General features: G+C 40.9%; 1 protein-coding gene and 1 pseudogene across 2 annotated transcripts in view; both read right to left on the bottom strand.

Annotated features, from left to right (window-relative positions):
* SOX5 (SRY-box transcription factor 5) overlaps positions 1-25,370 on the bottom strand; it is a 1,186,854-nt gene that overhangs the window by 1,079,012 nt on the left and 82,472 nt on the right. The window lies entirely within an intron of this gene.
* LOC142451581 (U6 snRNA-associated Sm-like protein LSm4 pseudogene) lies at positions 7,096-10,324 on the bottom strand (annotated as a pseudogene).

Here is a 25,370-nt window from a genome sequence, read left to right as displayed (position 1 = left end):
TTTCTCCTCACAAAGGGATTGTACCTTAGTTTATGGTGTGGTAGGCAGTAGCAAGCCTGACTATCCTCATTAGGAGAGACCCTTTTATTACTGGAAAATTATTTATTCTACCTTTGCACACAATGCTAGAAGAGGCCAGAGAAAAATAAGGTCCAAAGATAAAATGTAGACTTGTTCAATAAGTTGCAGTTATTTTGCTTGATTTTTGTGTCCAAACCTATTAGGAATTACTTATTGGGCTGCTAACCAAAATGTCAGCAGTTCGAATCCATCAGCTACTTCATGAAAGAAAGAGAGGCTTTCTGCTCCCATAAAAGTTGAGGAAGCCATCCTACCTTTCAGGGTCGCTATGAGTCAGAAACGACTTGAGGGGAGTGAGTGCTGACTTTGTATGCAACTGAATGAACAGCTACATCAGTGGCCTGTATTCCATAACCCCCTCCCGAAGGATCATGAACATGATCACTATTGACTCAGGTATTTAGCCTTAAAGACCCAGGATTGAGTTTGTGAGCTTGCTCAAGGGTTGCTGTGTCATCAGTATGAATAGAACTGGATTCAAAAGCAATTCCCAGAAACAATCAGAGAAGGCTTCAGTTGCTCGAGTGGTCAACACAAACATTATCAGATGCCTTGTCTTACTTTCAATAAGAAATAACATGCTAAGTATCACACTACTTGATCTAGATTCCTGGTGGCGTGGTGGTTAAGGATGGGCTACTAACCCAAAAGGTGAGCGTTTTGAACCTATCAGCCAGCTTCTCTGCAGAAGAAAAGCAAGGCAGTCCGCATGATTCCATAATGAATCCCAGTCTTAGAAATTCTGTGGGGCACTTCTACACTGTCCTGTAGGGTTGTTTATGAGTTCAAATCAACTCTAGACCACTGGGATGGCAATGCCCATGCAATGTTACCCACTATTTATTATGATCCAAATAGTCCAATGATTCTGAGGCAATAAAACACAGGTCACCATCTTACCGAAAGCCCGGGGGGCCCAGTGAGTTAGCAACTCAGCTGCTAATCAAAGGCTACTGGCTTCGACCCATCAGGCATTTCGAAGGAGCAAGCTGAAAAACTTTCAGGAAAAAATTCAGCCCGGTCCTGGTCACTGTGAGTTGTTGCATCTGATGGCGACATGTTTCATTGAGTATTTTAACATCTTTCCAACGTTCTCTGCTTGTAGCTACGCTCCATATGACGTCAGCACTATTTCAATATACTGTATTGTGTTTGCTATTGAAACCCCAAATTCATAGAGGACTGGATTTCCTTTTATCCACTGAAATCACTAAAGAACACTTTTATATATTTCTTTGTACTTACTTTATTATTTTCTCAAGAGACAAAAGCGCTGTCCAACAAGGCAGTAATTCCATAGTTTTATTAGCCCACTGCAATATTTAATTTTCATCCACAGATTCCAGTTTATAAAATCAATTGTCTCCCTCCCTAGCTGTGTGAGGGGAGAAAGACAGCTCTCCAACCAGTGGACCAGGATGGGGGTCAGTACTTCAAGTGTAATCAGTTTCCAGCTCTCATTGCTGTCCCGCTTAACCTGCGCTAATTTTTTCTTTTTCGTGGCAGCACACCTGATCTCTGAAAGCCAAAATCTTAGCCCACTACTTGCACTGTGATATTTATTTCAGACCAGTTACCAAGCTGACAATTCCTCCACGAGACCCTCATTGTCTATCTGCCCTGCCTTGCACGTTCATTTATAAAAGGAGCTTAAAAACATTCATAGTAAAGTTCCTGTATCGTTTGGATCCATTTTTTCAATGAACTTTTTGATGTGCTGGTTCAGGATTTCATTATCTCTTGTTTGAACCATTACCCAAACCCTTAGCAGGTACCTTTGTTTTCAATAGCTTCTATCTCCCAGCCACCATATTAATAAATTGAACATAAACTTTCCCTAGAAAAAGGGAAGCTCCAGTTACACAATCCCCCTGCTCAGAAGTTTTAAACATTTTCCAATAGCATTCCAAATAACACCCAATTTATTCAAGAACCCTTATTATCTAGTTCCAGTCAAACTTTCTTGTTCCAATATCCCTTTAATCTGGTCATGCTGTTCCCCATTAAACATCCTGATTTCTCAACTCTGAGTGTCCTTCTGTGTTGTTCCATCCAAGTAAAATTCCATTTCTGTGCACCTCTATTGAAGTTGTTCTAACTTCAATGCATTGTTCAGCGTAAAAGTCAATCACCAACTCCCTCGTAGCCACTCCTCTCTCAAATTCTTGGTCCCTTCTCAACCCCACCAAAACAAACACAAATATACTAGAGAATGAATGACATGTTCACTAAGAGATATGAGATTGTTATCTCTGTACACAAGGGGGTACTCAAAAAGTAAAACAAAGAAGCAGGAAAAAGTTCCGTGGATAAAGCTTTCGTAGTACACATTTTTTCCTGCTAGGTGAGCATCCAACAAATCGCTCTGAGTTAGTGCACCCAGTAGCATCGCCAGGGAAGATTCTCCCAGGTCACAGTGAATGTTTTCATAACAGCAGTTTCCCTCAGACCTCGTTTTTTTCTGATGGTTGATTTAAGATAACAACATGCGGCTGTAAAATTTTGTTTCCTGCTTAGGAAAGATAACACAGATGTTGTGATGTTGAACACAGCTTGCAAGGACAGCGCTATGAGAGAAACTCAAGTGGACAAGTGATTTTCTCATTTTGAAAAAGGTGAAGTATCGATTGATGACAGACCTTGTTCTGGACATCTGTCCATTTCCTTAATGGGTGAAAATTTCAACTTATAGTGCATTTGGATTGCATTCCGCCTGGTCAGACTGTTAATCAAGTTTCTATTTAGAGGTCCTGAATGATAGCATAACAGTGTGTGATCAAAACAGCCTGATTTGTGGCAGAAGGTGGACTGGTTTTGCCACCACGGCAATGCACCTACTCGTGCAGCCATGTCAGTGTGCCAGTTTTTGACAAAAAAACAGCATGCCTCCCTCCTGGCACACCTTAGTCACCTGACCTCATTCATTTCCATGAATTAAGGGAGAAATTAAAGGACAGTGGTAGGATAACATAGAAGAGGTGAAGAACAAAAAATGAGGGAGGTGCTATCTGCCATACAAACAGATGACTTTTAAAAATGTTTCCAAGAATGGATTTGCAGACTTGAAAAATGTTATTAAGTGTAATGGAGAGTACTTTGAAGATGATAAGGTTGTTTTGTAAAAAAAATTTAAACACATACCTTTGAAAAATAATTCTGGTTGTTTTGTTTTGTTTTCGGCGGGGACCACCTCGTATTTCCAATTGGGGACAATTGGAAATTTGAATATGTAACATTTTAATTTATTAGTAAACAAGTTATTTTCTAACTTGTATATGTGTTTTAAGCATGATTGATTTCCCATACTACACAAAATTAGGAATCATTAAAAGAAGGAATACACAGCCACTGCACCAAAAATTACTCATCCAAATACAACCAATAAAAGAGGTAGCATATCATCAAGAACTGATAATTATGCAAGGACAAGTTCAAGCTGCATTAAGGATATTAGCAAAAATCAAGGCCCCCAAAACTGACAGAACACCAATTGAAGTATTTCAAATAAGCAGATTCACCACTGCAAGTGCCCATTCTCTGTGCCAAGACACTTGGAAGACAGCTACCCAGCCAACCCACTGGAGAGCATCCGTTATTGAGCCCATTACAAAGAACGGTGATTTTAGAGAATGAAGAAATTATGGAAAATATCATTAATATTACAAGCAAATTTAGCTAAAGGTGTACCAAATACACTGACAGGAAATGGTCAGATATTCAAGCAAGATTCATAAAAAGATGAGGAGGAAGGAATATCATTGCTCATGTTAGATGGATCTTGATTGAAAGCAAAGACTACAAGAAATGCTGTGCTTTATTGACTATGCAAAGGCTATGTATGGCTTATAAATTATGCAAAAAAAGTAAAGACTGGACATTCCAGTTCTAATTATGTAGATAGTACATGTTTTAAAATTGACAAAGGGGTATATAAAGGTTGTATCCTTTCACCATTCTAACTCAATCTGAATGTTGAGCAATAATCCTAGAAGCTGGACCACATGAGGGAGAACAGACATCAGGATGGGAGGAAGTCTCATTGACAGCCTCTGATATGCAAATAAGACAACCTGACTTGCTATAAACAGAGGATTTGAAGAATTGACTGAGGACGATAAGAGGCTGGATTAGTATGGATTCCACTTTAATGTTAAGAAAATGAAAATCCTCACTACTGAACCAATAAACAACATTGTAATAAATGGAGAGATGATTAAAGTTGCTCTGGTTTTATCTTACTTGGATCCGCAATCAATACCCATGTAAGCAGCAGTCAATTCAAATGATTGCACTGGAAAAATCTAGTGCGAAAAAACCCTTTAAAGTTAAAATGCAAAGATGTTACCCTCAGGATAAAGGTGCATATAACCTAAGCCATCGTGTTTTCAGGTGACTAATGAATAAGGAAGATGCCACAATGCACACCACTGAATTACTGTGTCGGTGGGACAGGCTGAATTTGCCATGAAATGCCAAAAGGTAACCAAACTGTCTTTTAAGAAGTATTGCTTTCCCTTAGAAGTGAAGATGGTGAGACTTTGCCATATATATAAATAATGTGGACAATGAATAAACAAGATCAAAGAAGAATTAATATCTTTGGATTGTGTTGTACATGAAGAATATTGAAAGTATCATGAACTGACAGGAGAACACACAAATCTGTCTTGGAGGAAATAAATCCAGAAGGCTCTTGAAAATCAAGTAGATAGGCTGCATTTCCTACACTTTGGGCATTTTATCAGAGGCAGGCGAGGGGAATGGCTTCTGGCAAAGAACACCGTTCTTGGTTGAGTAGAGGGTCAGTTAAAAGGTGAAGACCCTCAAAGACTGACGCAATGCCTTCACCGACAGACTCAAACATTGCAATGAGTGTGAAGCTAGCACAGGGCATGGCCGTGTTTAGTTGGAACTGACTCAATGGATGGCACATGGAAACATCAACTGGTAGAAAATGAGTGTGTTCGTCCAGGTTGACTAGAGAAACAAATCCAGAGACACTCATATGTGTATAAGAGAGAGCTTTACATCCAAGAGGAATTGTATATTAAGAAAACATCCTGGTCCAGTCCAGATCAATCCCATAGGTCTCATAATAGCCCACATGTCTGATATCAATCTATAAAGTCCTAATCAGATTCACCCACAAAACACATGCAATGACACCAAATGCAGGAAGAGCACAGGCCAGTGGGTGGAAAGTCTTGTGCATCCAGTGGCGGTGGAAGCATCTCAGCGCTGCCGTGGGTCTCCATGTGGCTCCTCCAGCTCCAGGACTCTGGCTCCATCAGCATAGCTCCATATGGCAGGAAGACAATGCAGAGAGTGTGTATGTCCTGCCTCCAGGGAGGAAGACATGAGTTCCCAGAAGCTTCAGGAGAAGGCTATGCCCACACAGAGGCCTCATTGGCTATGTCCTGATTGACAGATTAGACTCCACCCCTTCGCTCAAGTTGACAGGAGATTATGTAACTGCCACATAAGGTAACACTTACTGAGTGCTTACTCTGAGCAGACATTAGCTAAGTATACTCCATACTTAGATGTACATATATGATCTCATTTACTCCATCTAGTAAACCTTTGAAATTGATGGTAGTGAAGTAGAGAGGGTAAAGGACTTTCTCAAAACCTCACACTTCTTTAGAAGCATGTTAACATGTCTTTTCAATTCCTACGTACTGAGAATAATACTTTGCATAGTATGATTTCTATAAATGTGTACCAAATAAATAAGTTCTATAAAATTTACAGTAGGAAAAATCAGAGAAAAGGCCAGGTCCATATTTATTTAGTACCTTATTATAAGATAGCTCAGTGGCAGGTGCTGCAGAGTTCATTAAAAAAAAAAAGTACAGCTAATGCTTATTTGACACCTTGGTGTATCACCTTTCTGAAACACACTAACCCAGTTTCCAGTCAACTCTGAAAGCAATTCAATTCCTACCCTTAGAATTGGATAACTGAGACGCAAAAGATATACCTGACTACCCAAGGTCCCACAGGTAGTGATTGGTAGAGTCTGGACTGAGATAGGCGGGCTCTCGATCCTGAGTGTTGACCCTTGATGCCAGAGTGCTTTCTCCAGAGTAGATTCCCTTTTATCTTCAAGGAGCTCACCATGTGGCATAATCAGCCAATTTGTCTAACTCCAAACATATTTTAGCCATTTCCTAAAATGTCCTTTTGCAGATATAACTTTTGTGATCTATTGTTGTTGTTGTTGTTGTTGTCAGGTGACATTGGCTCTGACCCATCCTGATCCTGTGCACAATACAAGTAAACACTACCCCGTCCAGCACCATCCTCACAATTACCCCTATGCTTGAGTCCATTGTTGCAACCACGGTGGCAATCCAGCTCATTGAGGGCCCTCCTTGTTTTCCTGCCCCTTCTTTTCGCTGTCCTTCTCCAGAGACTGTATTTTCCTGAAAACATATCCAAACTATGTAAGTAGTCTCTCCATCCTTGCTTCCAAGGGAACATTCTGGCCATTCTTCCTTCCTACCTACCTACCTACCTACTTACCTGCCTACCTAAGTACCTACCTACCTACCTCTACACACACACACACACACACACACACACACACGAGAGAGAGAGAGAGAGAGAGAGAGAGAGAGAGAGAGAGAGAGAGAGAGAGAGAGAGAGAGAGAGAGAGAGAGAAAGCGGGGTGGGGGGTAGGGGAGAGGGCAGCGCCTCTGGCGTTATCCTGAGAGCAGGTGTAGCAGCTCTGCCCCCCTCCAGGGCCTGCGCTGGCCCCCGGGTTTGGAGAAGGCATTCTGAGGGCACGTCTAGGGGTCTTGATGGTATCAACCTTGGTGCGCCCAGAGGAAAAGAAACCCGCCCGCCTAGCGCTGTGCAGAGATAAACCTTGGTGCCAAGGAAGCCCCTGTGGGTCGCTCCACACGTGCGCCATGCCTTAGGCAGGAACTTGCGGAGGGGGGTCCCCCACAGCTACGTCACAAAATAAAAAACAGTAAGATGGTGCAGCTCGCATTGCTGCCTGGAAAATTAAAAAGGGGCTTTTCCATCGAGGGTCTGCACGTGGGCGGAGATGCCACCTCGTCTCACGATGTGGCAGATGCAGCTCACTGCCTGCCTGCAGGCCGACCAGCCTGGCTTCTTTTCCTGTTAGCCCCTTCCTGTGCCCGGGATCCCCCCACAGCCGTGGCCACCAAACACACCTGGACCAGCGCCACCCCGGCCACGGCCTTTCTGCTGTTTCTGCTGCTGCAGGCCAGCCCCGCCGTGGCCCTTGCCACCACCTCGTCCTGGACCATATCCATGATCTAGTCAGGCAAGCACAGGTCCTGGATGGTGCTGCCACAGCCAGAGCACTCTGGCATTCCCCAGAACTTGTTTCCATCCCAGGACCTGTAGATGCCCTCCCGCAGGCTGATGTTCCTGCAGCTGTCCAGCGCACCAGGTAGCCGCCCGCCGTTTGTCTGCCCCTGCTTTTGCTCCACCGGCGTGGGGGGGGGGGGGGGGTTCTGGGTCGTCTTCAGCACTGACAAAGGAGGTATTGCCAGCAAGGGCAGCCTAGCCGGTCACTTCCGTCTGGCTATACTACTTGCCAGACAGACCCATTTGTCGTCGTTTAGCAATGCAGAGTACTTCTGACATTCTTCCTTAACACCGCAATTCAAATGCATTCATTCTTCTGCAATCGTCCTGATTCAGTGTCCAGCCTCCACGTGCAGTGCAGACCGCGGCCATTGAAAATGCCATGGCTGGGGTGCTGCGCACGTACTCCACAAAGTAACACCCTTGCTTTTCAACACTGTGATCTGGGAGACCCTGTATTAAAACTCATATTATTTAATATATAATTTTTTAAAGCTTCGCAGTGGAAAAAAAAGGCAAACTAAATAAGTGAAAACTAAATATATCCAGATAGTTCAGGAAATTTGCCTTTCCCCTCAGTATCTATCCTTCATAACACCTATCAACCTCACCAACTCCTGCGCCAACAGGAGGAAGAGCGAGCGCTGCCCTTTTACCCGGGTAAACTGTGCTCTTCACTCTGCGAGAGATCCCCAGGCGGGAAAACAAAGTACTGACATGAAAGAAACATGCCAGCCAGGAAACAAGCATCGCCCTTAAATGACAGTTTCTCCTGACAATGAAAGGTAAGGTGGTTCCCGGAAGAGAGAACCGGGAAATCGGGACAGCATTCATTTGTCAATATCAGGTAAAGAACTATTTCACTCACAGATTGTTCCGTCTGTGAGATGCTGACCCTCATTATTACAGAAATGGTATTCTCCCCACTCCTTCTGCTCTTAAAAGTATCAACAGAAATACATATCACAGAGGAAAGATGTGTGTCATCTTTGAACCGTGTGAAATGTTAGGTACCTTAAGAAAAAATATCAAAGTTCACACCTTTTCACACCTTACTCGGTCAAAACCTTTGACAAGTAATATATTAAACAGTGTGTCTACACAGTAGGCCTTCTAAAGTTCTTCATTTTAGAAAAATTATATTTCAGAATAATTTTTCATTCTTGTTATTCCATCTCCTGATATAATTTTAAATCTTTATAGGTGTCTTTAAAGAATCATCCTTAGCAGAGGAAATAATGTAATTGTGAATAACTGACACAATTGAACATTTACAGCACAATAATTCGATAAAAGGTTGCTCTAAATCCTATCATTGATAGGTGTACTATGTTGATATTTGTTATGTAATGGGATATGAATTTTAATGTTGTTCTTTGTGACTTTGTGTGTATAAATAAATACATATAAAATTACGTATACCCATGTGAAGAGCCATGGTAATAAATGTTCTTGCTCTGCCATCAACACGCTAGTGGGACAGCTAGAATGAATCACGCTAGTGGGACAGCCAGAATGAAAAGGGGGCTCACAATGAAAACACACGGCAGAAACACAGGTGAAGACAACACAAGTTGTTACAGTGATCATTTCTACAGCATGCTGGCTCCTGAGAAAGACATTTTAGATAAATCCCTCATTTTCTCCTGGAAAAAGCATCAATATTTTTCTAGTCTTCAAAAAATAAGACTGAGTTGAAAATAATGTTAGTTTTTGATTTTTCTTTCTTTTTTTTAACCCAAAGCCAACCTTTTCTGGAAAGTGAAAGCAGTAGGTAAGTTAACTGATCGTTATACAAATTTTTTCTTTCACTGAAAGTTCTTATGGGCTTTTCTGAATCACTCATCACAGAAACTAAATCTTGTTTTGAGCATCCCGATTCTGTTCCAGACTAATTCGGTTATTTAAATGCACCATAAATTTCCTCTCAGCTGAGACAGGAATCAGAAGGGCAGTCTTCTTGATCAAAACTGAAATGTAAATGAGTCCTTAGATATTCCGTGATCATTCTGGTCTGCGAAGACAAAAGGGCCCTATGTTTTACGGCTTCATCCACCATATCTCATTGGTCTCTTAAGGGACATTACTAACAACAAAAGCCATTTTCCCTACAGAGGTTAACAGCTTTGAAAAGAAAAAAGAAAAGAATATGGAAATTATTTTTTTACATTAACAAGCTTAAGAGATCTATACCCAAATTATATACTCATTCACTGGAGCCACTGGATGTGACGCTACCAAATGACAAGGGTTTGGTTACAATGAGTCTAAATTGGTTTTAAATTGGTTTTCTTACACATTTTTCACATTTTTAACTCCACACATAAAGCTTAATTTTACAATTAATCTTTCACAATTTCTTCATTATTTTAGTCTCCAAAGAGCACATGAAGTTCTGAAAGTGCTTTCACTTAATTCATTCTCTATGCAAGAAGGGTGTGTTTAATCATATATTATGTCATCAAGACAGATGAATTATATTTGTATCGCCCATTATATTTCAAGTTGGTATATGCTTCTGATTTAAAGTGCTGAAAGAAATTTGCCAAGTTTCTAGTGCTGATAAACATCATCTTGCCGGTGAGGAAAGTCTTTGGTCTCAAAAGCTTTATGACAGAGTATATCTGACTATCTGTCATGTCTCTTGTCCTAGTACCCACTCAACCAAGTTATCTATATTTAGTTCTTCGAATCTTTTCTCATAAATCAATCCCTTAAACTCATTCATTTTTTTCGCTGCTTGTTTCTGATCATTTCCATTGGGTTTACTAGAAATGCACAATCTTACTAAAGATTTCTTCTTAATTCAAAGGTTTATAAATGGCTTGAAGGTTGTTTTCTTGAGCTAAAATGATTTACAGAAATCACATAGTTACTGACGATCATCTTGAATCATCTTCGCCTTCTGCTAGCTGACATAGCAGGTTGTTACTTCGTCCTTTAAGATGACCGTATTTGGAGGGGTGCAAAGGGTTGATGGGGACTGTTAACTGACAGGTTGATGGGAGGATGGGGACTGTTAACTGACAGGTTGATGGGAGGTTCAGGTCCACCCAAAGATACCTCAGAGAAAAACACTTAGTAATCTCATCCCAAATAAATCAGCCACCAAAAACCCTATTCAATGTAGTTCTTATTCTGACACAGATGACTCTGCCTTGAATCAAATCGGTTCAATGAGAACACAGATTTCACATTTGTTCTTTCATTCTGGAATAAATTGCAGTTGAGCACCTTCAAATGTTAGCTATGAATGTGTGTTCAGATTTCTTAGTAGTACTGATGCTCTCTGATCAAACAATTCTCTAAAAGACATTGATTCTATTTCCCTAGTGGGAACTGACATTGTGCATGAACATAACAAGCAGACATTGTTTTCCTTTAGAAAATCACTGTGTCAACAATATTTTTGAAATCTTTTTCTATTGGATATTCAGGACCTTCTTACCACAAATAGCATTTTGCCCATCAAATAATCATAGCCTTAATTATATTATATTCTTCTCAACCCACTGCTTTGCATACAGTTGAATCTGAAAAGTTTAAATGTGGAAGTGGAAATAAAACATAAGCTCATGCAAAGATAAATTAATATAAGACTCTCTACTGAGGGTCGTTTTTGAAACTTCCAGATAGTAAATTCTTGGCATTAGAGGAATGTAAAACTTAGAGAGAAAGAAAAAGTTTAGAGCATATTCAGAATTTAGAAAAAGAGAATCCACAAGAGAATGACAGATGGAGAAAGAGGAAGAGCCTTTCGGTAGTGGGAAATGGCAGATACAGAAAAATAGAATTGAAAAGGGTTCAATTAAAATAGCAGAGGCAGTAAACAGACATTATTCAACAACACACAAATCATATATCACAGCAGAATGAAGCCTACAACATTTGAAGATCCCAGCCCAGCAAATAATAATGAGAACATAGGCCAGATAATTAAAATAGCATTGGGGGTGGGGCAGGGACTCTTGGCTTTAAATAATAGAAATAATTCCAAGATTCTTCTACTTTTCATTATCAAACCCCAATCTTGGAGCCCTTTAAAAAAATAACTTCACCAGTAGTTTCGACAGGATATGACTGTCCAAAAAAAACCCCAGAATTATCCAAACAAATTGTCAGCACGGCAGACTTTGACCAACAAGGATATTCACTACATCTCCACCATTGGCTTTCTCCAAGGTCTCAACTCTGCGTTTGGTTTTATATCTATGGAATACGTAAAATAACCCTGGTCTCTTCCATTCTTGCTATGTCTACAAAGAAGGTATTTAAAAGCACCAAGAAAAGATTTCTGGCATAAAATACCTAATCAATAGTTAGTAATTAGTACTATGATACACGTTCCCATACAAAGGCCTTTTTCCATTATTAGATGTTTATATTACTCCTCTCATTATGGCTGAAACACTAGACTTCATTTCACTACCTGCTAAAGACAGGTAAGTAAGCCTTTCAAACAACTATTACTACTATAATAGTTTTATATGTTTTCTACTATTTATACATTTCTACCTACACATATTTCTGTCTTGCTTCTTGGCAATATCTTTTTCCTTTAGGCCCTTTTGATATTTGTAATTATAAGTTAGAATGTGAAATATATATATATAATTGGTTAAATTGCAAATCATACTCTATTTAATCGATAATCTAAACCTCAAGAATGTCAGAACATAAAGAATACTTTAAAATAACTGGCCTAAACATGATCAGATGTATGAAGGTTTTTTCCCCCTTTCTAATATCCTAACAAGTAATTAAGACAACCTCAGTGGAACATGTGTTTTGAGGTGCATGATTTCTAGTAAAAGTCCACTCCAATTTGAAGCAACTATTATAGTTGTTTCCTTTGAATCCATACAAGTCTCATATGATGTCCACACAATAAAGAGTGCACTTCTGTCCAGTGCTCTTTCATTTGGGAACCATTTATCCCCTGGAGTCTCTCTTCTCCAAGACCCCCCGTCATTCTGGTTGCCAACCCTTATAATCATTTTAAGTGTGGTTTAAAATCAGTTTCAAATAAGACTTTTGGAATGTTCCGGAGGATATTCAGTCTGACATCTGTTTGACTAGCCCTTTTCTGTATGTCCAAGTTCTGTTGATGCAATTCAACGTGCCTCCAAACACTAGGGCAAATAATATTAACATACTATAGTCATGGGGTCCACTCTAGGCTGAAAACCCAGTAAACATGCTCCTGTGCTATGAAAAACAGAGAAATCACGTTGCCACTATTCCTTTGATCCCACAAGCTATGGCTGCCTATTCCATCCTACTGAAATGAACTTGAATTCGGATGTCGTTGATAAATGCATTGCTTATTTGTTGCAGTCCAACAGAGTCTTCAAATGTGATCATCAATCCACCACAGTGTTCAACTGGGAGAGTTGTATGCCATGATCATGGACAGAGTCCTCGACCAAGATCAGTCGTTCCTTTCATTGTGACAGGGATCTGTGTGATCAGCTTTCATTGGCTCTGGTGCCAGATTTTTCTGTGTCATTGGAAATGCCTTGCTGACATCTAAATACACTACATCAAGGGTGTTCCCTTTAATTATGGGAGAAATATTATAAGACATTGACAAGGATAACTTATGTAAAGAAAAAAAATGAAAATGGCATATAATTTCCCGCATGGCATGTAGAAATGAGCAAGAAACATGTGTCTATGTCACAGGCATTTGCTAAAATCGGTAGTTCATCGAATACAATTTTATAATTGATAAGTCTGGCTCCATCAAGTCTCCAGTAAAATTAGTCCATAACATATTCCTTGAGTATTCTTCAGATTTCCAAACAACCTTGAATTAGAACCCAAAACAGAATTATGCCTTGCTTCATTTGTGTGCAAATGAAATTTAAATGTTTAATAATGAGAGGAAACTATTACACACACACACGAGTATTTAACTTTTTAAAACCTAACCTGCATACTGCAAATAGTACCCTTTACAAAAAGCAAAAGGTATGTCCTGCAACGAAAATATATATCTGAGAGCTCTGTGCACCACAGAACATTCTATAACTACTTATTGAAAAGTCCAAAAACCAGGTATTAAGACTAGATTTGCAAAAAGAACCTAAAATCTCTCCTGAATGTTTCTTTGAATATGTATATAGCTCATTTCTTTATTTAAAAACATGCAAATTTTAAAAAAAACCAACATCTTCCTTCAGACTCCATTTAAGATCATGAGCTATTCCAGAGCAACAGAAACCACCTCGTCATCTCAAAAATCTACTGTAGGTCTTTCTCCCAAGCAAAGGCAGTGAATATTTAGTCCTGGATCCCATTCAAATAGACTCTCATCCTCACAACTTCTAACGTCTGCTTTACTAGAGAAGCAGCTGCCAGGAGATGAATAATTGCATCTGCCAATCAAGTTCATCGTAGCCAGTTGTCCTCTTGTGCCTCAACGAGGACACCTTTCAGCAGAGTTTTAGTCAGAGTGGTATCAGGACTCAGGGCATTGCCTCCTCGAGGCACAGGAGATATGGGAGTGCAGCTCTCACCCTTCTTCCACACGAGAAACCCGTATCTCCCAACCAAAACAGAGTGAAGACAACTCAATAAGCCTTACTGCCCTGGAGCAAAGCTAAGAGTCAAATACAATGTTCAAAGGTGTGGCCTTTAAAAAGAGAAAAACTGCAAATAAGTGAACGATGAGTCATGGATCTCTTCGAGTGTGACTTACAATGTTTGCTTTTACTTTAGCTTAAAAAAATATGTCAACCCCTTATATTACAGGCTGTGCCCTATTATTTATTTGCTATACACGTTGCCAAGTTCACAAATACAATGCTTTATCTGGCCCATGTGTTACAAAAAGACCTCTAATGCCATAAAGCTATTGTTAGATCAGACCAGACAATTTTGTACTTGATTCCGAAGATGTGAGATACTTAACCTTTTATTTTGCCTCAGTGGGAGCCATCTAGTTTTTAATCTTCTAGCTAGACCCACTCCATTGGTATGGATGCTGTCAAATCCAGTCACCCTGAATTATTGGGATCAGCTTGTTCTGAAGCACGTGAGGATTTCAGTTAACGTATTAGCATTACAGGCCGCAGACTACAAAAAGTAAAAGACCACAAATTAATTTTAATCCTGTAGGGACCCCAAGAATTCTGGATTATAAAAACATTCTAATGGACAGTTAAAACCAGGATAGGAGACCCCAGAAAGCTATATTTATTGAGTTAATGTATCATTTGTCTTCTGGGCAAGTAACTAAAGGTCATTTGTTCTTCATGGCAAGTGTTGAAAATCGTTTATATCGAAGGTCTAACTTAAAGGAACAATGTGAACCCCTGCCGGCGGAAAGTGACCTTTTTATGCCCACATAGATGTCCAAGTCTCTTAAAGGGGAGAGCAGAGATGTTTGCCCCCTGAGTTTCGCTCACTCCCTCTTCCTTTTCCTAAATCACACGGATGCAGAAACCGGACTGATATCCTTCGTGTCGATCTCAGTATGCGTTCACCGACCAGGGCCAGGTGTCAAAGTTGAATGTGCAACTGAAGAGGGGCGCGTTTCCAAGTCTACATTTGCCGAGTGAGAGGGAAAGTGTAGGAGAGGAGCACGCAGTAAACCCGATTTGGACAGGGGCGGTGAGGGGCTTTGCTTCCTCTGAGTCTGAGTGGGCTTGTGGGAGGCTGTTCGGTCGTCCCACACACAGCCTGGAAGAAACCCAAGGCCAGCTAGAGCACGCCTTCTGTATAAAAGAAGTGGTGAGGAGAGAGGAATAAAGAGAAAAGGAGATAAGGCCTACAATTAAGGCTTGGGCTATTTCATTTAAGGAAAACCCTCCACATTTCCAAATAGCTGGGAGGCTTTAGACATTCCTGTCTCTGGATCCCTCGGGAAGGGAACTGTTAGGTGGTCAGAAAGTTGTCAGCCTCAGAAACATTCAGCCACTTAGCCTTCACTCATTTCCAGGCGACAAGTTGGCCTCATTCCACACTGTCCCACAAGCACACTCTCATCACCTAACAAGATTTCTCACAGCAATGGGTTTATGTCTGTCTGTCTGTCTCTCAACTCTACCCCAGAGTATCTACCCAGGGGAACTGACTGACAGACCCCAAACCTTGCCTAGCGTGGTATCTAAAACCCAAAGCAAACGGATTGCCATCACACTTGATGCTCCCCACCACGACCTCGCTTGTCTCAGCGTGAAGCTGGGCCCCGGAGGGCTGGCAGACTTCTCAGGAGGCAGACTGCCAGGACTTTGTGTTAGGATGCCCCTGGGTGGACTCAAACCGCCCACATTGGGTTGGTAAGTGGCCACTTAAGCATTTCTATGCAAGGTCACAATACAATGTATAAAAACACCTAAACCCAAATCTACCAAGTACTGCCCACGGAAGTAGGAAGAAAAACTGATTTAGAAACCCTAACAGCAAACTTCTATTGAGGTCACAGCAGAGCTGTGGCACAGACACAGGTGTGGCTTTTCCACATTTGAGTGGCCAAATACTGGCATAGGGCAGGGCATACCAATTAATAGAGGGCAGACCACTTATTCTATAACTTGGTTTTCCGCAGACAACACCCATATGCAAGGCAAAAAGGGAACCCCTGGCCCTAGAACACATTTGGATTTGGGCTTAGAGTTCTTAATTAAATATTCGTTTCTTAGAATTGTGCTCTGTAATTTCCCAATGGCTTGTGAGATGGGCATTGAACATGCATGAAAGAAAAAGGAAATAGATTGCTTTGAACATCATTTTCTTTCCCGTTACTGTAAAGCAAGTTAAGCCTACCCTCCTTTTTAACCAAATGCGTTCCACGCAAACACATTTTGAAACAGGTCTGATGCCACCGGGCCCAAGTGAAACCCGAACAGCTCTTTCTTTTCCACTTACACAGGAAAACTCTGGACAAAATTGGTTACATGGCAACTCACAGTTTCTTTTGGAAGGCTTTCATGGAAATTCAGACTGTATTTGATACACACCATATTTTTTTAAATGCATGTGGGTGGGTTTGGAGACTCACGAAGAGCTCCAAAACCCATATAAATGCCCCAAAGACTTCATTTCCTTTTTATTGTCTATTGCTCTTATGCTGTGCCTTGTAGCATGAGACTCTAATATTCCTTTACACCCATTTTTAACTTAAACATTAGCGCCAGATTTCTTAAACACATGGACAAAATGATGTCATTACCTCAAAAATATATTTTTAAAATACAAGAAGAGCTGCCACATTTAAACAAGCGGCACGATGGGCTTAACCCCATTCCTTTCATCCAAAGTCAACCAACGAAAACCACCACCACCAACTGCAACTGTTTTCGTATCGAGGGCCACGACAACAGAAATAGCCTAAGTAGGGGACTTTCACCAACAAAAGTTAATTTTCCCATATTTGAGGAAGCCAGAAGCCTTAATTCAGGGAGCTAGCTCTCCAAAACACTCAACTCACTGCCACTGACTTGACACCTACTCACAGTGACCAGTAGGGCACAGTCGAAATGCCTCTGCTAGTTCCCGAAACTGTCCGTCTTTACCGGAGTAGAACACTGTTTGCTCCCAGGGAGCAGCTGGTGGTTTCGAACAGCTGACTTTGCAGTTAGTAGCCCAACACAGGACGACTACACCACAGCCTGCCCGACCCCACTACAGCCTTCCTAGGGAAAGATGCTCTCTTTGCCAGCTCAGATGGCAGGTCCTTGTCTCCTCAGCGTGTTCCCTGCTTTCTTGGAGATCCTCATGTGCCTTACCCATGTCTGCTGCTTTCACTTGCTTGCTCAAGACTCACCCTACACTAATCCTGGCTCACTACCATAACATGGCCAACCCATTCCTAAATAAAATAACAATCACAAGGGTAAAGGTTAAGGTCTACAAAACAGTGTGTGTGTGATCACTTTGTGAACCTGGGAAACTAGAGTACAATGGTGGAATCGGACAAGGTAGACACTTCCAATACAAATGGGAGGGGGAACAGACACCAAGCACACACAAAACCCAACCCAACAACTGACATTAGTTCTCAAGGTCCATTGTCTGAGACCCCAAGGGCAATGGTGTAACCTTCTCGCTTCTGGGGGTTGGCTACACCCTCTAATTGAGGGTGGAAACCCTTCAGGCCTGGGCTTCAGCTCCACTTTCCGGGCCCACTGAGCTTAGAATTTACAAGTCCTACCTTCTAGCCAACCTTTAAACATGATTCCGATACATTTATGCCATGGCATAAAACGCACCACCTTTATCCATGTTCCATCACGTATTCAATATTTTCTTTTCAAACCTCATCATAAGCACATCTAACATCTACATTCCTAGCAACATTCTATTGCTCGTGCCACACGTGTCTTCTATGACAATAGAAACATTCTTTACAGTTATTTCCATACACTTCTGATCCTTCACTAGAATTGTTTTTGACATCTATAATTCAACCAACAGGCTCATCCAGGCAATAGAGGCTTTTAAGCACCTTGAAACTCTCCTAGCCTCTAGCCGTCACTCAATTCCAAACCCCCTCCACACTTTAGATAGCTCTTAGAGCAGAGGTGCTCAGCCTTCCTAATGCCGCAATCCCTTCATACAGTTCCTCGTGTTGGGGTGACCCCCCCAACCATAAAATTACTTTTGTTGCCACTTTATAACTGTACTTTTGCTACTATTAGGAATCAATGACCCCTGTGATATGGCCGTTTGACCCTCCCAAAGGGGTCGTGACCCACAGGTTGTGAACCGCTGTCTTAGAGCAACACCCTACTAATCTAGCACCATATTCTGTTTTAGTTATCTAGTGTTGTTACACCATAAGCAGTGCAAGTGGAGGGCTTTAACCAATGGAATTTCTCTTCTCACAGTTCAGGAGGCTAGTGATTTGAATTCAGACAACTGGTTCTAAGACAAGGCTTTCTCTCTGTGTCATCTCTGAAGACGGGTTCTTTTCTCTTTGAACTTCTGCTCATGGGTAATTTTTGTGTGGCTGGGCATTTCTATTCACAAATCTCTAGTTTGTATTACTCTTTTCTAGAGCAAAGCATATTGATTCAAGACACATCCTACACTGATGCTGTCTCATGAACATAGAAAAGACAAGCCCTTCCTAAATGGGATTATAACCACAGGTACAAAACTAGGATTTACAACACATATTTTTAGGAGACACAATGCCACAATGCAATCCAAAGACACAGTCTTTCTTTCTTCTCTTCGTTCCTTCTTTTGTTAAGTAGGGGTCGCTACCTGGGTGGCAGGCATTCACTCTGGCTTGTGTACACTGCGAGAAAAGGGACAAGTTAATGGGGAAATTACAGATGTCTTTGCATGCTGGGTTCCATGATTTACATTTGTGGTAAATCCCAAAGCATCAGATCTGTAACTCTGACCTGCACAGGGCCCTCACATGGAAACTTTTTTCCTGCTTGTGGGGCAGTACCCAAAACTCGCTTTTTGGGAAGGGCCCAGGCGCCCTTCCTCATGCTCGGGTGTCTTTTCCAATGTACTTTACCTCCTTTATTATACTAATCATGAGCATCCCGAACATCCATCCTACTGCTGTCGTCAAAGCAATGTTTACTCGAGTCACGTGCTGGAGTTTGGTTTCTAAAAAGGAATTCTTTAGCAATGGAAAATTATAAATTATGGGTTTTCAATGTTTGAAATAAAATTTGAATCAAAGTTTTGAAAAACAAAGATGTGCAGAAGTCCTTTGAAGTACTGTGGTAACCAACACATGAAAGATTAACCAATCTGTAGATAACAATAAAGGGAGCAAGCAACGAGATTTAAAAAATTTTTTGACAACGGATGAAGGGATAAAGAAATGTCTCTGTGAAGTCCAGATAAATACTATGAATATACTTAAAACCCAAGGCAGTCCACTGAAATTAGCACTCACTCTAAAAGTATGTAAACAGTAGGACCCAATGCCCCTTCTTTACACCGCTTAACTTCTTGCCTTCAGCAAATGCTTTGCCTTTCAATGTGGTAGGTGCTGGCTGTTTGACACTCCTAGTGGAGTATTTCTTACTATGAGCAAGCAAATCCCCCATGCTCAGAGTACATTTCGGAATTAGAAGCCCAAGTTCTTCACTCCACTAATTTCTTTGAGGCAATGAAGTATAAATATCATTGGTTATAGCGAGAACTCTAAGCAGACACACATAACACTCATCAACCAAATGTTTGGTCTTCATGAACTCCTTAAGCTTGAGACGCTCATTCAAACTCATCCACACAGGTATGAAGCACTGACATCCGCCAGTATGCTGGCCTCATACTCATATATCCAGACTAGCTGTGTGAAGAGGCTTGCCGCCACTAGTGTGAAGCAAAGGCAGCATTTCCCCAGGGGGGTGGAGTTGGGATGGGGGGGGGGAGGGCAGGGGAGTATTTTGGCTAAATTAAAACAAATTGCACACAATGGTACACTTAGGTCCAGATATTAAAACTGGACAAAGACAAATACGTGAAAGACAGGTTCAAGGCTTTGGTGTGCACCACCACTCCTGATTGTGAAATAAAGAGAAGTAATCATTTCATAGACTTCAGCAGGTTCCTTTGGAACGTCAATGACCCAATCGCTTCAAGTTTCAATAGAAACAGAGACTCGGGGTTATAATACACACTTAAATCCATCTTCTCATTGCAGGTGATGCCAAACAATGTTCCCATTCCTGAATAGCTCCTTGGAGTCTACAAGTGATACTTACGTATTTTGTTCTTGGTACTTGTGATGAAAATTGGCCTTTTATGAAAGAATGTGCTACAAAAATAGTTTAAATTTGTCACTTCACACAAGGTTTCAGATGTTAGCTTTAAGATACAAAGTTTTATGTATGCATTAAAAAATGTGGTGGGGAGATGCGAGGGTACTTCAAAAAGTTCATGGAAAATGGAATTTTCATATGAGCCTTGAAGCCCCCTCAGAAACTTAAATATCAAGATTCAACATATATGCAAATGTCATTCTAACCTTTTGATGATTGCCTTAGCCTTTCTACTTCATTAAACGAAATACTTTAGGTTGCCGTGAGCACATCTCACAGCCAACCAGGGCCTTTCTCTGTATTCAGTTCTTTTATCTGCTGTACAATTGGGTTTCTCAGAAAAGCAAGTCTTCCTGAAGGCATCCATCTCTTGTTGGGGTTCCTGGCTTGGACTTTGGGGTGCAGGCCTCATCCACATCTACCAGCAAATAAGATTCTTCTTCACACTCTGGGTCTTACTTGAAGGGTGGCTTTCTTACCACTGTCATCTAGTGAGCAAGCATGAAACCTCTGGAGAAGAGTCAGTGTCAGCGGACTCCTCCCAATTATCCAGGTCACCAAGACCAAGAAAAGTTTGAGCAACAACATCCAAGAGAAGTCTGAGGAGAAAAGCTGATGAAACATCTCAAATTATTCTAAAGTAAAAAGCCTATTTTATTTAACATCCTAGGTGGGATCAGAAAACAGAAAAACATGAAGAGAAAACTGAAGAAACCCAAATAAAGTATGGCCGTTAGTTAAGAACTCACTGCCATCAAGTTGATTGTGATTCATAGTGACCTGGACCCATGGCAACCCTATACAGGGTCTCTCAATCTGTTCATCTTTAGGGAAGGAAGCAGAAAGCCCAGCTGGATTTGAACTCCTAACATCGAGGCTAGCAGTTCAAAATGTAATCCCAGGGCTCCACTGGTTAATAATAATGTCTCAATATCATTTCATTTACCATGACACGTGCAATGGAATTGAATGTCAACTGTTGATAATAAAGAGAATTGAGTGTAGGGTATATGGCAACCCTCTGTCCAATCCTTGCAATATTTCAGTAAATGCCAAACCATTCTAACATAAGGGAGCTATTATGTTAGAAAGCCAGTTACAGTAATAATATAACTTAACCTTCATTAAGGGCAGAGGTGCTAATAGGAAATCATCACCAACAGTGGACTGCGCGGATGATGTGAAAACAAACCTGAAAGTGCACATGCTCTTGAGAAGTAAGGATGCCTACTGAGATCCCCTGCCCACAATGAAAATTGCATCAGATTTCCCCTCGTTAAAAAGAGAAACATGTTGGCTAAACTTCTTGATGTGCGTAACATGCACCTGACTTGGCTGAGTATGGAGGTAACTCCAAATCCTTCCCTTCCCCCTACGGCATATAGGCATAGGCAGGGTAATAGGAAAATATAAATCGCTATTCTTCAACCCTTAAAATATATAAAGCAAGATAACCGTGGGACTTGATAGGTTTAATGCTCCCAGATGATCAGTTGCCAAACAAGAAACTAAAATATGTGTTCTAATCCTGGCCATCCTGCAAAAAGGACAGCAGATAATAATACCTTTGAAAACTTCAAAGTGCTTCCCATTTATTAACTCATTTTATTCTCACAACAATGGATGAGGCAGGGAGCACAGGTTATTATCAAACTTTATGGGGAAAACTTTCCTAAAGTCATACCATAAATAAATTGCTGATTTAAAACTAGGATTCTCTTCCATTAACTTCAATCTGCCATCGTTATGCTTAACTGGAAATTAAAATTTCGAGAAAATATTTTTGTATTTATCTTAAATTTGTGTCTTATAGGTCAATACATAACATTGTAACTATAATAGAAGTATATGATAAGGCAGTTCCAATGAGCCAAAATCTCCTGTGAACGATGACTATTAAGTAAAATGAACAAAGCATCAAACTCAAACCAAACTCGCCACCATTGAGTCAATACTGAGTCACACTGACCCCCTCAGACACAGTGGAACTGTCTCTGTGGGGTTCTGAGACTGCAAAGCTTTATGTGAGTAGACAACCTCACCTTCATCTCTGGGAACGGCTGGTGGTTTCCATTTGCTAAGGAAGGGAACCCAGCTCCTGCTGTGGGTAAATCTTTATGGGATCAGAAGTGAGTCACTAAGCCCAAGGCAGTTCATGCGGATTCACCAGCTGTTCCCTGGGAGAAGACTATCTGCTCCCATAGACATACAGCCTCGAAAACTGTATGGTATCCTTAGGAGTTAAAAAAAAAAAATGGACTCAATACCAGTGGCAAAAAGGTATATCTGAAGGATTCAGTCATTCAACTACCTATTACTGAATTTTTTGTGGTGGGTATTGCACCAAATTCAGACGAAATCTGAGTAAGCTTTGGTCGTAGTATCAGGAACGTGACACTACAGAACTAGTGTGTATTTGGTTCAAAACCAGAAGACGAGTGGAATATCAGAAACTTTCTTGTTGGTGTTTTCCCCCCATTTAGAACCATAAATCAGACCAAACATGCTAAGTAAAGTGCTAGCAGAGTTCCTCAGAAAAATTAATTTTCAAAATGATACTAGGTTGGCCTGAGAAGAATTTGATGGGGTCCCATCAGAGAAATGCCACCATGATGAGTCTGAATGCAGACTTCTTCTCCGTCCAATGAACCCCAGAGAGCAACCATCACTGCAGGTCTGCTGTGAGAACAGAAGTGTCAAGAAGGCACAAAGCACTTCTGGTTTAGGTTCAAGCTTCTGATTAAAGGATGTCTTTTAAGTTGTGAAGTATATACCTCATGACCCCAACACCAGAAATTATTCCAATTCAGAATAACTACTTGTTAGCTAATGGAACAAGAGAAAGTGTGGAAGGATGGAGGAGGTGTAGCTGACCCAAGACATCAAAGCTACATCTAAAGCTAAGTTCCAAGGGAGTCCGTTCCTGGCAAAGGCAGAGATGAAAGGTGAAGTTAAGCTTCGACTCTGGATAATTTCTAAGCATTTATAAATCATTCCAGGTTTTAAACCTATGCTGAGAATTAATATGAAGAACACAACTTTATTCTAGGATAATAAATTCAGTAGACTGTGCCACAATGGTCTAAACTGTTCACAGGAAAACAAATTTAAAAACAGGCTAGTCCTAGAATCAAACGGAGCTGACAGACAGCAGTCTCCATGTTCTGATTCCAGAGAGTGGAAAAGTTGGGGCGGGGGGCCAGGGGTGGTGGTGAAATTCCAGGACCTTAATACTTTAACTTCAGTTCATTTTCAAATAACCGCTACATAAGCAAAAATACCTATAAAGAACAGTAACGCCTAAATATCAAGAGGTTAAAGTTTACCCAAACTTTTTGAAAAAAAAACAAAACTGACTAGGCTACAAATCCCCAGAGAAAAGTGTTTTGCCTCTGTCCTTTTTGACTTTGAAAACAAGGAAAAGAACAATACTTAAGGAAAATATCACTCACTCTTTTACAGCCCCCCCCAGCTCATTTCTTAGCACCCCCAAAATTATCTAGCTGCCCTCTTATGTTTGAGGAAGTGAGAATTCCAAGAATTTGGCTAATCTCGCTCGGCGTACCCAGCTTCACAATGTCCAGGTGACTTATGCAATGTGACTGGGAGTAGCAGAAGAGAGCAAACAACTGTAGAAAAAGCCTTAAGGGAATTTTCCTGTTTGGCTGGCTCAAATGTTCAGAATTATTTAAGAGTTGGAAATGGAACAATAAGCCACACCCATGAAGGGCTCCAGTCGGAATTCCACCATTACTTTATGCCACGCTTCCTGGCCCAACTGCTCAGCATGGGAATGAGACTAAAAGAAACAAACGAGCACCCTAAGAATGCTGCTGATGTCATCGGAGCCTGCCTAAAATCACACTTTGAAAACATAATTTGATTAAAGCATGTAGGCTGGCTTTGTTCCTTTACACCTTGCTCCCCATGAATACATCGTTCTCCTGGCTCCTTCCCAACAAAGAAAACCTCACCTTCCCACGATTTGTGGTTTCTACCAGCCTCACTCAGCGCTGAATTGGTTATGACACAGCTGTCTAGGACGGGCTACTTCTTAGCAGTGGAAGCTGCTGTAAGATGATCTCACCTACAACTCAGGCCGTTAGCAAAAGCCCTGAAGACAACGTTACAATGATGCTGTACCATACATTTATGAACATACAGACATCATAAAACTTGGTATGAACAAAGCCTGACTCCTCATATTAATTTACAGTTAAATCAATCATGACTGTATTAAGATGTCTTCTGAAATTTTATCAAATGGCTGTACCTCTAGCTCTAAAATATTATTTATTAGAAATTATCAGCTGCAACACGACTGAAGTAAATAGCAGACTTTAGAGGATACTGTTGTTTTCCCTTTAGCTGAGCACCTTTGCTTCACTTTACTAATTATCAACAGGAAGAACCTACAATCCCTGGATAAATAGGCAAGGAATCAAGGATGCACTTGAGAGTCCAAAAGAATTTTGAGAGGAGTGATCCAACAGGGACACAGACTGTGGGCCTTTTTGCAGCCATTCTGGGGATGTACTGGGGGTTTATCAAATATCAGGCATCACACCCAGAATTTCCAAAGGATGGCTTCAGTTAGAACTCACAACAGGATAATAAGGTAAGTAAACAGATCATCAAAATTTTAAAAATATGGAAACAAAAGCGAATAGAGTTGAAACCACTTCCCAAAGATCAAGCCAGATGGTGATGGAGCAAAGGGTCCAACCCAAGTCCTCTGACTCCCCAGTTCACAGGCAGCCCCTCTGCTGCTCTGCCCTAGAGTCTCTCAACCACTGTGACTTTTACCTCACTCTTCCTTGAAGGAGCATGTGCATGGCCTCCAGACAAGAGTAGAATATTATCTAGACTCTGTCAGCATTCAGAAAGAATAATCATAAATATCTATCACAATAAATGTTCACAATCCCCCAGCTTCATGCATTCAACAAATATTAATTTACCAACTCATCTAGGAGACAAGTTGACTGGCACATAAGTCTTTCCTCAAATGAATATTCAAATTACAATACTATAGATATATATGAAATACACTATTAAGAGTCAGTCATGACACCCTTCTGTCTAAATCCTTACCAAGAGACAGATTACAAGCAACACGCTTGGCCCTGCTTCACAGATTGTCAGCGATTCTGGTCTCCACTCTTCTCTCCTGGGTCATTTTTCTAGTAAGCACTTCAC

Source organism: Tenrec ecaudatus, chromosome 6 (assembly GCF_050624435.1).
Source record: "Tenrec ecaudatus isolate mTenEca1 chromosome 6, mTenEca1.hap1, whole genome shotgun sequence".
NCBI classification, from domain to species: Eukaryota; Metazoa; Chordata; class Mammalia; order Afrosoricida; family Tenrecidae; genus Tenrec; species Tenrec ecaudatus.
This window is presented reverse-complemented; position numbering and strand designations above follow the sequence as displayed.